The sequence below is a fragment of the Macaca mulatta genome, chromosome 7, assembly GCF_049350105.2.
Source record: "Macaca mulatta isolate MMU2019108-1 chromosome 7, T2T-MMU8v2.0, whole genome shotgun sequence".
In the NCBI taxonomy this organism is placed as follows: Eukaryota; Metazoa; Chordata; class Mammalia; order Primates; family Cercopithecidae; genus Macaca; species Macaca mulatta.
Window position 1 is genome coordinate 43,836,178 of NC_133412.1, and position 8,732 is coordinate 43,844,909.

An 8,732-nucleotide genomic window follows, 5' to 3' on the forward strand; every position below is an offset into this window, starting at 1 on the left:
GCCTTGAACTCAGAGTTTTATGAATTGTTTATTGAATAATAAACTGAGAAAAGAGGTGGTAAAGAGGAAAAATAAGGTTGAATGTAGACACTGGCCGGGTGCGGTGTGGCTCACGCCTGTAATCCCAGCACTTTGGGAGGCCCAGGCGGGCGAATCGCTTGAGCCCAGAAGTTCAAGGCTTGCAGTGACTAGGATCGCACTGCTGGCGATCCAGCTGGAGATCCAGCCTGGGTGACACAGTAAGACCCTGTTGCCAAAAAAAAAAAAAAAGAGAGTGTGAATGTAAACAAAAAGAAAAATGTCAAAAATATGTTACTTGGGACTGGGTGCAGTGGCTCACGCCTATAATCCCAGCACTTTGGGAGGCCGAGGCGGGCAGATCACGAGGTCAGGAGTTCGAGACCAGCCTGACCAATATGGTGAAACCCCATCTCTACTAAAAATACAAAAATTAGCCCAGCGTGGTGGCGTACGCCTGTAATTCCAGCTACTCAGGAGGCTGAGGCAGGAGTATCGCTTGAACCTGGGAGGTAGAGGTTGCAGTGAGCCGAGATCATGCCACTGTACTCCAGCCCTGGCGACAGAGCAAGACTCTGTCTCAAAAAAAAAGTTATTTGGCTGGGCACGGTGGCTCAAGCCTGTAATCCCAGCACTTTGGGAGGCCGAGACGGGCGGATCACGAGGTCAGGAGATCCAGACCATCCTGGCTAACACGGTGAAACCCCGTCTCTACTAAAAAATACAAAAAACTAGCCGGGCGAGGTGGCGGGCGCCTGTAGTCCCAGCTACTCAGGAGGCTGAGGCAGGAGAATGGCCTGACCCCGGGAGGCAGAGCTTGCAGTGAGCTGAGATCCGGCCACTGCACTCCAGCCTGGGCGGCAGAGCGAGACTCCGTCTCAAAAAAAAAAAAAAAAAAAAAAAGTTATTTGGTCAGACTTGGTGGCTCATGCCTGTAATCGCAGCACTTTGAGAGGCTGAGGCAGGAGAATTGGTTGAGCCCAGGAGTTCAAAACCAGCCTGGGCAACATACTGAGACCCTGTCTCTATTAAATAAAGAGAAAATATTTTTTTAAAAGTTAACTTTTCCATTTTAAAATAGTGAGTCCAAATGTGTTTGTATTTGTTTGTATACACACAAACATACACACACAAACTCAGAAAAATATATAACTAGAACCTATGCAATGAAAGTGGCATATGGGATAGAGTGGGATGGGAACTTAACTATAATTTTTTTTGAACATACAAATGTATTAACTATTCAAAAAGCTAAATTTAAAAATGTTATCTGAAGCAAATATAGCATCATTAAGATTTGCCAAACCTAGAAGATAATTAGGGAATACTGGCAGCATTATTCTCTCCACTTTTCTTTCTCTCTTTTTTTTTTTCTTCTTCTTCTTTAAGACGGTCTCACTTTGTTGCTGAGGCTGGAATGCAGTGGTGCAATCACAGCTAGAATCAGGTGATCCTCTCTTCCCAGCCTCCCAGGTAACTGGCACTACAGGCTCACACCACCGCACCCAGCTAATTTTTTTTTATTTTTTATTTTTTGAGACGGAGTCTTGCTCTGTCGCCCAGGCTGGAGTGCAGTGGCGCGATCTCGGCTCACTGCAAGCTCCGCCTCCTGGGCCCACGCCATTCTCCTGCCTCAGCCTCCCGAGTAGCTGGGACCACAGGCGCCCGCCACCGCGCCCGGCTAATTTTTTGTATTTTTGGTAGAGACGGGGTTTCACCGTGTTAGCCAGGATGGTCTCGATCTTCTGACCTTGTGATCCGCCTGCCTCAGCCTCCCAAAGTGCTGGGATTACAGGCGTGAGCCACCGCGCCCGGCCCCAGCTAATTTTTTAAATTTTTTGTAGAGACAGGAGTTTCACCATGTTGCCCAGACTGGTCTCCAACGCCTGGGCTCCAGCTGCTTTTCTGTAGCATGATGAAACATTTTATTAAAAATTTAAAAAGCGAGGCTGGGTGTGGTGGCTCATACCTGTAATCCCAGCACTTTGGGAGGCCAAGGTGGGTGGATCACCTGAGTTCGAGACCAGCCTGGCCAACATGGTGAAACCCCACCTCTACTAAAAATACAATAATTACCCAAGTGTGGTGGGTGCCTTCCTGTAATCCTAGCTACTCCAGAGGCTGAGGCGGGAGAATCGCTTGAACCCGGGAGGGGGAGATTGCAGTGAGCCAAGATTGCACCACTGCACTCCAGCCTGAGCCATACAACTAGACTCTGCCTCAAAAAAAAAGAAGTTTAAAAAGCACTGACTCCCGGATGTCGAGGCTGCAGTGAGCCGTGATCACGCCACTGCACTCCAGCCTGGGTAACAGAGTGAGACCCTGTTTCAGAACACACACACACACACACACACACACACACACACACACACACAAAGATAGAAAGTAAATTACCAATTTGTCTAAAATTATGTATGCACGTGTATCTATGTGTCACATTTCCTTTATTTTATGGTTTTATTTCTATACTTGTGAGATAACATATATCAATATTCAACAATTAATAAAATTAACATAAATTTGGTTTTTTGTCGTTCTTGAGACAGAGTCTTGTTCTGTCGCCCAGGATGGAGTGCAGTGGTGCAATCTTGGCTCACTGCAGCCTCGATCTCTTGGGTTCAAGAGATTCTCTGCCTCAGCCACTCGAATAGCTGGGATTACAGGCATGCACCACCATGTCCAGCTGATTTTGTATTTTTTTGTATTTAGTAGAGATGGGGTTTCACCATGTTGGTCAGGCTGGTCTCAAACTGACCTCAAGTGATCCATCTGCCTCAGCCTACCAAAGTGCTGGGATTACAGGCGTGAGTCACCGCACCAGGCCTAAAAGTAATGTGAATTTGAATGAGAAATGTCTGTTTCAGTAGTCTGAATTATTGAGACAAGAGGCATTCTTTTAATTATCCAGGTAAGTTTATATACTATACTTTTTGACTAATAAAGTAAATGTAAAAGCACTCTGAGAAGTTAAAAAAAGTTATACACCTTCCCCACATTGCCCCCCGCCTGCCAAAAACGAACAGAGCAGATACTCTTGAAGGTTTAAATCTCAGTTCCATCATTTACTGTTTGGTGACTTTTAACTCTGATTCAGTTTCCTTTTTTTTTTTTTTTTTTTGATCACCTGAGTTGGAGTGCAGTGACACTGTAACCGTGAACTCCTGATCTCAGGTGATCTTCCTAACTAGGCCTCCCAAAGTCCTGGGATTATAGACATGAGTCACCCCACCTAACGCAGTTTCCTCATAGAGTTGTAAGGAGGACTAAAAAACAATATTTAATGGCATGTTACTGTAGTATCGCAGCTACTTCAGTCTGAGGCAGGAGGATTACTTGAGCCCAGGAGGTCAAGGCCAGCCTGAGCAACAGGGACATCCTATTCCTAAAAAATAAAAATAAATGTAAAAGACATTAATATGTTTTCTATAATTATCCATATGATTTTTAGAATGTTTCACCCTTTTAGAAAATGTAAAGATTTCGGCTGGGCATATTGGCTCACACCTGTAATCCCACCACTTTGGGAGGCTGAAACAGTGGGATTGATTAAGCCTAGGAGTTCCATACCAGCCTGGGCAACATGGTGAATGAAACCCCATCGCTACAAAAAAGTAAGAAAAGAAAATGTAAAGATTTTGTTAAGTAATTGTTTGTTGTTTTATCTGAGTTACAACGACAGTTGTAAGTCATTAATATTGTCAATAACTAATTGTTCACTGGATGCAGTGGCTCTTGCCTGTAATCTCAGCACTTTGGGAGACCAAGGCAGGTGGATCACTTGAGGACAGGAGTTCAAGACCAGCCTGGCCAAAATAGTGAAATACCGTCTCTACTGAAAAAACAAAAATTAGGCCTGATGCAGGTGGCTCAGTCCTGTAATCCCAGCACTTTGGGAGGCCAAGGTGGGCAGATCAGCTGAGATCAGGAGTTCAAGACCAGCCTGGCCAACATGGTGAAACCTCGTTTCTACTAAAAATACAAAATTAGCCCGTTGTGGTGGTGGGTGCCTGTAATCCCAGCTACTGGGAAGGCTGAGGCAGGAGAATCGCTTGAACCCAGGAGGCGGAGGTTGCAGTGAGCCGAAATTGCACCACTGTACTCCAGCCTGGGCTACGGAAGGAGACTCCATCTCAAATCAATAAATAAGAATTAGCTGGGCATAGTGGCACACACCTGTAATCCCAGCTACGTGGAAGGCTGACGAATGAGGATCACTTGAATCTGGGAGGCGGAGGCTCTAGTGAGCAGAGATCGTGCCACTGCATTTCAGCCTGGGCAACAGAGTGAGACTCTGTCTCAAAAAAAAAAGATTAAACTGAACCTTTTAGTACCTTGTTCAGATGTATCCAAAACCTAGAAGTTTAGGATCATTACTAAGTATTCCTTATTCTCTTTTCATTTTTCATAACCTTTCTATTGTAATTTTTTTTTTTTTTTTTTGGAGATGGAGTCTCGCTCTGTTGCCCAGGCTGGAGTGCAATGGCCCCACCTCCACTCACTGCAACTTCTGCCTCCCAGGTTCAAGAGATTCTCCTGCCTCAGCCTCCCAAGTAGCTGGGATTACAGGCATGTGCCACCACGTCCAGCTAATTTTGTGTTTTTAGAAGACACGGGGTTTCTCCATGTTGGTCAGGCTGGTCTTGAACTCCCAACCTCAGGTGATCCACCTGCCTCAGCCTCCCAAAATGCTGGGATTACAGGCGTGTGGGAGGCCCTAGAGCTCAGGAGTTTCAGATCAGCCTGGGCAACACACTGAAACTCCATCTCGTGCCTGGCCTATTTATTTATTTATTTATTTATTTATTTATTTATTTATTGCAATGGAGTCTCACTCTGTTGCCCAGGCTGGAGTGAAGTGGCTCAATCTCAGCTCACTGCAACCTCCGCCTCCCAAGTTCAAACAATTCTCCTACCTCAGCTTCCTGAGTAGCTAAGATTACAGGTGCCCGCCTCCATGCCCAGCTAATTTTTGTATCTTTAGTGGAGATGGGGTTTCACCATGTTGGGCAGGCTGGTCTCGAACTCCTGACCTCAGGCAATCCACCCGGCTTGACCTCCCAAAGTGCTGGGATTGCAGGCATGAGCCACCACGCCTGGCTTATAAATAGTTTTTTGTTGTTGTTGTTTTCTTTTTTTTTTTGAGACGGAGTCTCGCTCTGTCGCCCAGGCTGGGGTGCAGTGGCTGGATCTCCCCTCACTGCAAGCTCCGCCTCCCAGGTTCACGCCATTCTCCTGCCTCAGCCTCCCGAGTAGTTGGGACTATAGGCACCCGCCACCTCGCCCGGCTAGTTTTTTGTATTTTTTAGTAGAGACGGGGTTTCACCGAGTTAGCCAGGATGGTCTTGATCTCCTGACCTTGTGATCCACCCATCTCGGCCTCCCAACGTGCTGGGATTACAGGCTTGAGCCACCGCCCCTGACCTGTAAACAGTTTTATACTGTTAAACAAAATAGTGAGAGGACATTGCTATGGACTAACCTCCCACACTAGGCCTGAACAGGCCAGACCAAATCAAAATGGAGTCACTCTGAGCCAGTTCTGGTTCTGAGGGCTGCCCAATTCACAATTGTTCTTTGTTCTTTCCTCAGTTCAACTGTGCTAAATATCATCTGCTTCAAGTTTCTATTTTATTTATTTATATTTTGAGACACAGTCTCACTCTGTTGCCCAGGCTGGAGTGCAGTGGCATAATCATGGTTCACTGAAGCCTTGACCTTTTTGGGCACAGGTGATCCTCCCACCTCAGCCTCCCCAGTAGCTGGGACCACAAGCATGCGCCACAGCACCCAGCTAATACAGAGATAGAGTTTCAATGTATTGCCCAGGCTGGTTTGAAACTCCTGAGCTCTAGTGATCCACCCACCTTGGCCTCCCAAAGTGTTGGGATTATAGGCATGAGTCACTGCGCCTGGACTGTGTTTTTTTTGAGACGGAGTCACACTCCATCGCTCAGGCTGAAATGCATTGGCGCAATCTCAGCTCACTGCAACCTCTGCCTCCTGTGTCCAAGCAATTCTCCCACCTCAGCCTTTTGAGTATCTGGAATTACAGGCACGTGCCACCAAAAGAAAGAAATTCTTGAGAATAGGTAATTTATAAAGAAAGCAGAGTTTTTTTTTTTTTTTTTTTTTTTGAGATGGATTCTCACTCTGTCACCCAGGCTGGAGTGCAGTGGCATGATCTTGGCTCACCACAACCTCCACCTCCTGGGTTCAAGCTGTTCTCCTGCCTCAGCCTCCCAAGTCGCTGGGATTACAGGCATGCACCACAACGCCCAGCTAATTTTTTTTTTTTTTTGTATTTTTAGTAGTGATGGGGTTTCACCATGTTGCCTAGGATGGTCTCCAACTCCTGACCTCAAGTGATCCACCTGTCTCGGCCTCCCAAAGTGCTGGGATTACAGGCGTGAGCCACCACGGCTGGCTAAGAAAGCAGGTTTAACTGGCTCATGGTTCTGCATACTTCTGGCACCAGCTCCTGGGCAGGCATCAGGAAGCTTACAATAATGGCAGAAGGAGAAGAGAGAACAGGTATGTCATATGGTGAAAGCAGGAGCAAGTGTGAGAGAGTGAGTGGGGAGGTGCCACATGCTTTTAAATGACCAGATCTCTTGAGAACTCACTATCTTGAAAACAGCACCACCGGGTGCGGTGGCTCACGCCTGTAATCCCAGCACTTTGGGAGGCCGAGGCAGGTGGATCACGAGGTCAGGAGATCAAGACCATCCTGGCTAACACGGTGAAACCACATCTGTACTAAAAATACAAAAAATTATCCGGGCGTGGTGGTAGGTGCCTGTAGTCCCAGCTACTAGGGAGGCTGAGGCAGGAGAATGGTGTGAACCCGGGAGGCGGAACTTGCAGTGAGCTGAGATTGCGCCACTGCACTCCAGCCTGGGCAACAGAGTGAAACTCTGTCTCAAAAAAAAAAAAAAAAGAAAAAGAGCACCAAGCCATGAGGGATCCACCCCCATGGCCCAAACACTTCCCACCAGGCCCCCCTCCAGCACTGGGGATTACAATTCAACATGAGATTTGGGCAGGGACAAATATCCAAACCATATCAACATGCTACAGAGAAATCTTTCTTTTATTTTTTTTGAGACAGAGTCTTGCTCTTGTTGCCCAGGCTGTATGTAGTTCAGTGATGCGATCTCAGCTCACTGCAGCCTCCGCCTCCCGGGTCCAAGCAATTCTCCTGTCTCAGCCTCCTGAGGAGCTGGGATTACAGACGCGTACCACCACGCCCAGTTAATTTTTGTATTTTTAGTAGAGACGGGGTTTCGCCATGTTGGCCAGGCTGGTCTTGAACTCCTGACCTCGTGATCTGCCCACCTTGGCTTCCCAATGTGCTGGGATTACAGGCGTGAGCCATCATGCCCGACCAAGAAATCTTTCATGAAGGAAAGAGTAAAGACAAGCAACCAAAAAGGACAAGGACCCTCTAAAGTTCCACTGAAAAATCAACTTGCAAAAGGCAGATTAATACGAGAAAAGGAATACAAATGTATTTAACATGTATACACTGGGGCATTCCGAATGAAGACCCAAAGATACAGGGTAAAATATTTTTATGCTTGGGTTCAACAAAGTATGGAGAGGCATGTAGAAATATAATAGGAGGCTCACACTTGTAATCCCAGCACTTGGGAGGCCGAGGCAGGCAGATCACTTGAGGTCAGGAGTTTGAGACCAGCCTGACTAACATGGTGAAACCCCGTCTCTACTAAAATACAAAAATTAGCTGGGTGCGGTGGCAGGTGCCTGTAATTCCAGCTACTCAGGAGGCCGAGGCAGGAGAATCACTTGAACCCGAGAGGCAGAAGTTGCAGTGAGCTGAGATCACGTCACTGCATTCCAGTCTGGGTGACAAGAGTGAAACTCCATCGCAAAAAAGAAAGAAAAGAAAGAAAAGAAAGAAAAGAAAGAAAAGAAAGAAAGAAAGAAAGAAAGAAAGAAAGAAAGAAAGAAAGAAAGAAAGAAAGAAAATTGGAGAAAAAGGCATTCAAACCAGAGCAACTGTGTCTTGAATAAGGGCTGAAGTAAAATGAAGATGAGACCCGTTGGGCTGCATTCCTAGTAGGTTAGGCATTCTTTGTCTCAAAATGAGATAAGAGGTCAACAGGACTGGTATTGCAAGAGACAGGTCATACCTGCTGTTTACCTGCTGGTAAAACAGGATATGGTAACAAAAGCCGGCTAAAATCCACCAAAATCAAGACGGTGGCGAAAGTGACCTCTGGTTGTCCTCACTGCTCATAATACACTTACTCTAATACATTAGCATGCTAAAAGATACTCCCACTAGTGCCAGGACAGTTCACAAATGCCATAAAAATGTCTGGAAGTTACCCTATATAGTCTAAAAAGGGGAGGAACCCTCCATTCTGGGAATTGCCTGCCCCTTTCCCAGGAACCTCATGTTTAATCCACCCGTTTAGTATATGATCAATAAATAACCGTAAATATACTCAGTCAAGCAGCCCAAGCTGCTGCTCTACATATTCTTTTTTTTTTTTTTTTTTTGAGATGGAGTCTTGCTCTGTCGCCCAGGCTGGAGTGCAGTGGCAAGATCTCGGCTCACTGCAACCTCTGCCTCCTGGGTTCAAGCAATTCTCTTGCCTCAGCCTCCTGAGTAGCTGGGATTACAGGCGCGTGGCACCATGCCTGGCTAATTTTTGTATTTTTAGTAAAGACGGGGTTTCACCATGTTG